Here is a 9,020-nt window from a genome sequence, read left to right on the forward strand (position 1 = left end):
CTTTGCCATAAGGCATTCATCCTAGGAATTTTTGAAATTTACTTTTTTTAGGTTTTTCAGTTTGTTTGTTTTTTGTCATACTGCATGTGCACTTACTGAAGAGAGACAGACAGAAACAGAGAGAGGAAAAGTGAGAAGTCTACCCTCAAGGAGGGATGGTCGTGCTGCAATATCTTCTCCTCTATTCTCCTCAACATTTTGGGCACACATGTACTCGTGCCTGGCATTTTTCAAGCCACCATGTCCAGGACTTAAACCATGGGGAGCCATGTGAAAGTCCAGCACCTTTCTTTCCCCACATTTTATTGATTCACAAAAGATCTTAATTAATCTAAATACTTTCAATAGCAAGTGCAAATAGATACACACATATCTACGAACACATGTCTGACTTTAGGCATACACCTCAGTGAGTAGAATGAACATACTATAAAGTATCACCTAGCTAGGGCTATATAGCTTCCTGCAGTCATTAAACAGGGTTTTTAAATGCATTTTTTTTTAATTTCTAGAGAAACAGTTTTAGTTTTAATAGATAAAAAAAAAAGTTAAGAGAAGTTTGCTTAAGATGTAAAGCTAGGAAAAAGGTTAGGACTCTGATCAAACAGTAGTTAGATGAACCTATCAATAGTTCAAGAGAAGACAAAAATCCTTAAATCTGGAAAACAAAGTATAGAAGAACATCAGTAATGTTTTAGTCAAAAGTTAAAAAATTCTATTTCACCAGTTCAGTCTCATGTAACCAATCTCTGTTCTGTTGAATTTGCAGTGTTACTGTGGCTTGATCTTTCCACTTAAATTCTGGAAGTTAACAATCAATATTATTACTGATCTTTCCAGAGCTGTCCCTACCATTAAGTTGGCCATTCTCTTAGTTGTTTTTTGTACTCTTTTTTCTGTGTGTCTGATTTTAGCTTTCCTGGTTTAGCACTCCTTTCAAAGCTTCTTGGAGAACTGCTCTGGTGTTGGTAAATTCTTTCAGACTTTATCTGAAAATGTTTTTGTCTTTTCTTCCCATATGAAGGTTAATCTTGCCAGGTATAGTATTCTTGGTTGAAATTGTTTTTCTCTTAACACTTTGAATATATTTTCCCATTCTTTCCTTGCTTGCATTATTTCTGATGAGAGGTCTGATGTTTGCCTGATGGGATAGCCTTTGAAAGTAATTTGATATTTCTCTCTTGCCAGTTTTAGAATCTTGTCTCTGTCTGTGGTTTTGGTCAATCTGGCTGTGATGTGCCTTGGAGAATATCTTCTAGGGTTGATTCTAAGTTGGGTCCTTTGTATTTCTTGGGTCTGAATATTTGAATGCCTCTCTAGATTTGGAAAGTTTTTCTTTTAGGATTTCATGGAATAGATTATCAATGCCCTTATTAGTTCCTTCACCTTCTGGGATACTGATTATGAGATGTTTGAGCATTTAATGGTATCTAGTATTAATCATATATTATTCTCATTTTTTTTTTGGAGAGGTTTTTGCTATAGGGCGCGTGCGCTCGCCAGACAGACAGAGAGACAGAGAGACAGAAAGTGAGAAATCACCCCCCAGCGGGGAAGGCCACACAGCAATCCCTTCTCCTCCATTCTCCTCTCAGGATCTTGGGCACACACGCACATGTGCCCGGCATGAGTTTAAGCCACCAGATCTGGAACTCGAACCGCCATCAACTACATGGGAGTCCAGCGACATAGACATTAAGCTAACTGCTGGTCCCACTCACATATTATTCTCATTTGGGGTGGGGGTATTTTCTCAGTCTTTTTGGTGAAATTTTCTAGGCCAGAGGTTCTGTTTTCTACATCTGAGATTTGATCTTCTGCATGATCTAATCTGCTTTTAATACTTTCAAGGGAGGTTTTGATACCTTGTATCACAGCCTTCATCTCTAATGAATCCATTTGATTTTTTGTTTACGGTGTATAATTCTCTTGCATCTTCTGCAGGTTGTTGTCTCTCTTCTTTTGCATCTCTGTTAGCTGTATCACTATGAATATTCTAAATTCTTTATCTGACATTTCCATGAGATCCATTGCATTGTCTGTGCAGGATGAGGAGTTATTCTTTTCCCTTGAGGGAGAGAGATTTTCTTGGCTTCTCATATTTCTTGTGCCTCTGTGTGGTTTCTGATCATCTGCTGCATTTTTTATACATTTTTTTATACATTTTTTCCTAATTTTTGGAGTTAAATCTGAGCATTCAGAGGCATGCAGGAGGAGGTGTTCTGCAATCTCTCTGCAGTTCTGTTTTTCTCCCTTTGTACAGCAGATTCCATGGGAATTGAGGATTACTCTGATCTAGATCTTGGGGTCAGGAGGGTGAAGTCTGGATAGAAAAGCTTCAGTTGTCCTAGTCCCTAAAAGGGGCTGCTCAGAGCTCAAATATAGATGACTTGTGATTGACCTATCCTACTAGATCTTGGGATTTGGAGAATGAAGTCTGGGCAGAAAATTTTCCATTTTCCTAGTCCCTGAAAGGGGCTGCTCAGAGCTCAAATGTCAGGAGTCCAGCACCTTAACCACTACACCATCTGCTAGCTCCAAGGAATTTTTTTGAAATCTGATCTCATCACAAAATACGTATTTAAATATGTGTCATTTTCAGCTCCAAGCCAGAAATAGTAGCCATGACTCTGAAATCATACCATTTTCAGGTCACCATGGCTGATACTGAGAATCTGCAAGCAGTCTTGTGGTGATGGTTTTGAGCTCTCTTTCTCCCGTTCTGCCTGCTCAACCTCCCTAGCCCTTCCCTCTGGGCTCATCCTCAGGAATCATGAAATGTAAATTGGTCCTGCCTCTGTGAGTTGGAGAGCTCTAGCTGACTTTGCTCTGACAGGAGGCATTCTTCTGCTGATGTTGAATTTTAAATTATTTATGGTGTATATTAGAGAACACCAACTCCCAGGCAAGCCTCTCTTCAACAAAATATATTCCATAGATGTAAACTCCAGGAAGACATCACGTGGGTTAATTTCAGTTTTATACCTATGAATATTTATTTCACAATCATTCATAATAGTCCTTGGAGAGCCATTATTGTTAGGTAAATACACAGAATCTGAAATCTCCCAAGGTGTAATTGCCCATATTTTTGTTCTGAGTAACAAAGATATAGATGTATAGTGGGCCACCTCTTAGTTTTATTAAAGGATTGCTTTCCCTTCCCTTCTCCCTCTCCCTTAGCTGCCTTTCCTTTCTTTTACATTCACTCATGAGCTCAGAAAAGGGCACTAAATAATATTATATTGCCATGTAAACACTGTACTGTCTGAAACTGTAAATTACCAATAGATGAGCCAGTCTCATTCCAAGCTTTTTCTCTCTTAGAAGGCATATTATCCTTTGGGTATGCCAATAGATTTTGAAAGCCTTATTGGATTTTGTTCTCTCCTTCTCCCCAACCCAGTGAAGGCAGAATTCACAACTACCTTTGAAAAAGACAAAGAACCTTAGCAGAAATACAAGATAAGAGACAAGGTAGTATCCCCGGTTCTGTAGATCTGAAGGTTCGTCTGACTCCAGTCTTCTGAGACATGAGCCGGTTCTTACCCAAAAAAGCGGAAGAGGAAATAAAGAGAGATCCAAATACTCTACGCAATCCACAGCCCAAGGAGAGATTGATGAAAAGTCAGAGTAGCAGGAGAGATGGGAGTTGCCCCTAGGGAATGGCTTAGTTACTACGAAGTGAATCTGAATCTCTCAATTCCCGAATTCATCAAGTACTCCTTTAAAAGGATGGACAACATTCTTTGAAAGTTAGAGTTGTATAATCGATTAGTTTTTTGGTTTGTTTTTCAGTTTTTGCCATAGGGCATGTGTGTTCACCAGAGAGAAACAGAGAGAGAGACAGCGAGAGGGAAAGTGAGAAATCACCCCCCAGGGGGGATGACCACATCGCACTCCCTTCTTCTTCTTCATTCTCCTCCTGGGATTTTGGGCATGCACACACACACACACCTGGAGTGATATTCAAGCCACCAGGTCCAGGACTTGAATCACGCTCATCCATATGGGAGTCCTGTGTTGTAACTACTATCCTACTGAGGCTCCATTAATCAGTGTTTTATTGTAGTACTTTGGGCACTGTTTTGACAGTGGAGATGTGGAGAGAGGATGGAAACAGGAAGACTATATAAGAGATGGAGGGTTACATGCCCAGGCTCCTACCTTCTGTCCAGGTAAACCCACATCTCGATATTCTTGGATGCTGCTACTTCTTGCTTTGAGGGAAAAGATACATAAAAGGCCATGCAAGTCTCAAAGCAGACCTTTGAGTCAATTCAGTCGAGTCAGTCAGTTGCCCCCAATCTTTTTTTCCATTTATTTTGGTCCTTCCTCCAGCCTGTCAGACCTTAGGCACTCATACATACCTGGTGTGTTTCAGGCTGACTAGACCCAGAATTTAAACCACGATCTTCATGTGGGATCCAGCTTCTCTTGAGGAGCATATTACCACATCACCGAGGGATGAGGAGTGAGAAAGCACTCTGTAGGGAAGATGGCCATGCCACAACCCCTTCTCCTCTATTCTCCTCTTGGGGTTGTGAGCATGCACACACATGTGTCAGTGTGTTTTCCAAGCTGCCAGGTCTGGAACTTGAACTCACAGTCTGCCATGTAGGATTCAGCCACCTCAACCACCACACTACTGGCTGTCCCATGTCTGTTGTTTTAAGTTATCAAGTTTGTAATAATTTGTTAGACCTAAGTAGCTAACGCAGAATAAGGACAAAGAGGTAGAGATGTGTAAAGGATGTCTCGGGGACAAGGAAGAATAAAAATTGTTGCTATTTATTGAAGAACTTTATAAGCCTCTTTCATTTCTACCACATGCTTCCTGTGTTGTAAATGATAGTCCTATTAATCCTAAAAATAGTCCTATGAGGTAGAGTTTATTATTCTCATTTTGAAGAGAAGAACGCCAAAGCTCAGAGAAGTTAAGCAACTTGCTCAAGGTCACCCAGTTATTAATGACAGAACTGAGATTTAAAACAGACTCATTGGCTTTTAATGCTCACATTTCTTTCCTTGTGATACTCTACCTGTTGATGTTCTGTCCCAGATGAGCAAGAACCATCTTGACAATTTCTCAGGCAGTCAAGAACCATTTCAATCTCTCAGGTGGTCAAGAACTATCTCAGCTACCTCCAGGTAGACAAGAACCATCCCAGCATCCTCGAATAATGGAGACAGTGATGAAATCTTCAGATTCTCAGTATCTAGATTAAGGAAGCAGAGGGGACCAGCAGTTAGCATAATGGCTATGTCACTGGAATCCTATGTAGTTGACTGCGATTCGAGTCCTGGACCCGGTGGCTTAGACTCATGCCGGGCACGTGTGCATGTGTGCCCAAGATCCTGAGAGGAGAATGGAGGAGAAGGGATTGCAGCATGGCCAACCCTCCTGGGGGAGATGATTTCTCACTTTCTGTCTCTCTGACTCTCTCTGTCTTTCTGGAGAGCACATGCGCCATATAGGGAAAAAAACTCTACAAGAAAAAAAGAAAAAAGAAAAGAAAGCAGAACAAGCTCAGCTTGGTGATTTGGGTAGCACAATGAACTGAAGTGCTGGAAGTCACATAGATGAACATGGGTTCGAATCCCTGGGTCAGCTTATGAAACACACTATGTGTGTTGGGAACCAGCAGATGGCATAATGGCTATGTTGCTGGACTCCCACGTAGTCAACTGCAGTTCAAGTCCTGGACCCAGTAGTTTAAACTCATGCATGCGTGCCCAAGATCCTGAGAGGAGAAGGGATTGCAGTGGGGACATTCCCCCTGGGGGGGTGATTTCTCACTTTCTGTCTCTCTGTCTATCTCTGTCTTTCTGGTGAGCACATGTGCCCTATAGCAAAAATCTCTCAATCAAAACAAAACAAAAAAACACTGTGTGTGTGTGTGTGTGTGTGCATGTGCACATGCATGTGCCAAAGATCCAGATGAGCTGGAGGCCAGGGAAGGGGGATCATGGCATGACGAGGCTGTTGAGGGTGCTTCTCTCTCTCTCTCTCTCTCTCTCTCTCTCTCTCTCTCTTTCTCTCCTTCCCCATCTCTCTTTTGCATGCATATGTTTTCTATCATGAATAAAAAAATAAATGAACTTTTTTAAAAAAAGGTGCAAGACAAGGAACTATTCAATCCAAATTGAGTTCAATGACTTTTTTTTTTTTGAGAGATTTTCATTGTAGGGCACGTGCGCTCGCCAGACAGACAGAGAGAGAGAGACATAGAGACAGAAAGCGAGAAATCACCCCCCAGGGGGGACGGTCACGCCGCAATCCCTTCTCCTCCATTCTCCTCTCGGGATCTTGGGCACGCACGCACACGCGCCCGGCGTGAGTTTTAAGCCACCGGGTCCGGGACACGAACCACTGTCGACTATGTGGGAGTCCAGCGACATAGCCATTACGCTAACTGCTGGTTCCCAATGACTTTTGTATTACAAAGACAGCCTTAATTTAGTAGAAAGACTTAGAAGTCATTACAGAATGGAATTTTAAATAGTCACAGACATCTAAGAAATATTTATGAGAGAACCGAGACCCTTTATGTGGAGGGAAACCAGCAACGCCTTCAGAAGAGATCTGAACAGCTGATGTTTATGTCAGTTAGAATCTTTTCCCCCCCTAAATGGTGTCTTTTATTTGGCATTGCAATCACATATCATGGTTAAAGGAATAAAACTCTAGCTACTAGAATAGCAAGCAGTAGTCAGACAACATTCTATATATTTGGAGACATAAAACAAATTTTCACTTAAAAATAAAAATGTTTCCACCAGAGTTATAAGGGAAGAGTCACATCAAACCATTGTGGTTAGTATTGCAATTGTATTTATAATACATTTAATTGATAAAAAGTCAAAGGCTTTTTAAAAATATTTTTTCTGAGAATTAATTTATTTAATTTTATTTATTCACTTATTTATTTTAATTTGAGAGAAACAGAATTAGAGAGAGAGAGAAAGAAAGTGAGAAAGCAAGCCGCCAGGTCCAGGACTTGAACTGTGGTCGGCCATGTGGGAGTTCAGTGCCCTTAACCACCACACCACTTGCCAGCCCCCAAATCAAAGGCTTTTATCACCACTCCCCAGAAGATTGATGTAAAAAATGCCTTGGGTTTTATATTAGGATGGCACTTGAATTTGCATATTATTAAGGGTAAGTTGAATGGACGGGGGAAAGGATGGTAATTATGATTTCATGAATTCCCTACCTTACTTTGCCAAAACACAGGTTACAGGGCTGATGGTGGTACAGTGGTAGAACTCAACACTCTGTAAGGCTGATGCATATGGGGATGCTGTTTCACTGTCTCTCTCTGTCTCTGTAGCTCTTGGTCTCTGTCACTCATCCATGAAAGATAAATAAACTTAAGAAATAAAAAATAACTCACAGCCTGTATACAGGATATTGTTTTTTGATTCCTAAATTTATTAAAAGTCTAACACAGGCCAGTAGGTAGTATGGGGTTAAGGTACTGGACTCCCAGATGGCCGACTATGGTTAGAGTCCCAGACCTGGTGGCTTGCTTTCTCACTTTCCCTCTCTCCTTCTCTGTGTCTCTCTCTGGTGAGCACATGTGCCCTATTGCAAATTAAATTAAATTAAATTAAATTATCTAACATTAAAAATGCTGACACTGGGCAAGCCAGGTGGCTTGGCAGTTGAGGTGGCTGGATCCCACATGGCTGACTGCATGGTTGGTGACCCAGATCCAGTGGCTTGAAAAATACACTGGACTCATGTGCCTACATGCCCAAAATTCCAAGAGGAGAATGGAAGAGAAGGGAATGCAGTGTGGCCACCCATCCCCCCACTGGGAGGTAATTTCTCTCTTCCCCTCTCTCTCTCTCTGTCTCTATCTGTCTCTGGTGAGCTCACATGCCCTATAACAAAAAAAAATTTTTTTAGTGCTGACATTTTGCCCATGTTATTATTATTATTTAGAAATTTTAATGGTAAGAATCTTTTACTCTAACATTCTGAGGTCTGAAGTCAGTTTAGCAACAGGAACTGATTTCCATGAGGCCCATACTTCACCGCAACGTTCAGTGCAGAGATGGAAAACTGGCAGCCCTTAGGTGAGTTACAAATGGTTTATACTAGTTGGTTATTTTAAACATGTGAATTTCAATGCCTTTATTATGACATGCACTCCCCTCTTTGGCCACACTCAGTCTCCAGCACCCTTTGTGGAGACTGAGTTTCCACAGGTGACCATCTGTGTGGCCCTTAAAAGCGTTTGTGTCTGTAATACTTGAAGGGAACGTTTGGACTATTTTTTTCCAGAAATGCTTTCATTATCCTGATTTTGCTTCTAATCCCCATGGGACACACAATAGTTATTTATACCTCAGGGTGAAATAGTTCAGTCAATTGCTTTTCTTCTCAAGCCTAAAAGTCAACTCAGAGGGAACTGGAGTTTTGCTGGTGGGGAGCTTAAATGATGTATGGGAAAGGGTAAACTGAATGGGAGCAGATTGAAAGAGGCTTTCACAGAGTGCATGGCCGGGGGAGGGGGGAGTGGTGGGGTGGGGTGTGGTGGGGAAGGTGCACCTGCTGATGAGCTTATGAGTAATGCTGCCATGAGAAAATTCTTGAACAATTTATACATGTACTTTTCCAAATCTCAAATTCCAAGACAAATCAGTTGAGAAAATGGGAAAATAGAAACAAGTATTACAATTCCCCAGCAAGAGTCAAAGCTTAACAGTCACTAGAAACACGACTGATTTGAAAGAATCTAATGAGCTAGAGGAGGAAAGGTTGACACTGGAATTGAGAGTTGAGATAAGCATTTCTTTTCTTTTTTTCAGAGAGATATTTTTGCTATAGGGCTCATGTGCTTGTCACAGAGACAGAGAGAGACAGAGAAACAAAGTGAGAAATCATCCCTCAGGGGGGATGGCCACACTGCAATCCTTTCTGCTCCATCCTCTTCTTGGGATCTTGGGCACACACACACACACACACACACGTACCCAACATGAGTTTTAAGCCATCGGGTCCAAGACTT

This window comes from Tupaia chinensis, unplaced genomic scaffold (assembly GCF_000334495.1).
Source record: "Tupaia chinensis unplaced genomic scaffold, TupChi_1.0 Scaffold140845_1, whole genome shotgun sequence".
Classification (NCBI taxonomy): Eukaryota; Metazoa; Chordata; class Mammalia; order Scandentia; family Tupaiidae; genus Tupaia; species Tupaia belangeri.